We start from the raw sequence: 209 nt of genomic DNA on the forward strand, positions 1-209 counted from the left end.
AAATATAAAACATTAAATAACATAAATATTAAATAAATGTTGTAAACATGTTATTCCAAAAAGTAAAAAATTTTTTATATATAATGTAATGAACCAATTTTGCTTTAATTTTTTATTTAGTAGCTTTTTATCAATGAAACAAAAGAATAACATTAATTTTTTAGTGAATAATTTCGAGGGACAGAATAATTTTTTATGTGGATTTATAT

The sequence above is a fragment of the Trachymyrmex septentrionalis genome, unplaced genomic scaffold (genome assembly GCF_001594115.1).
Source record: "Trachymyrmex septentrionalis isolate Tsep2-gDNA-1 unplaced genomic scaffold, Tsep1.0 scaffold8, whole genome shotgun sequence".
NCBI classification, from domain to species: Eukaryota; Metazoa; Arthropoda; class Insecta; order Hymenoptera; family Formicidae; genus Trachymyrmex; species Trachymyrmex septentrionalis.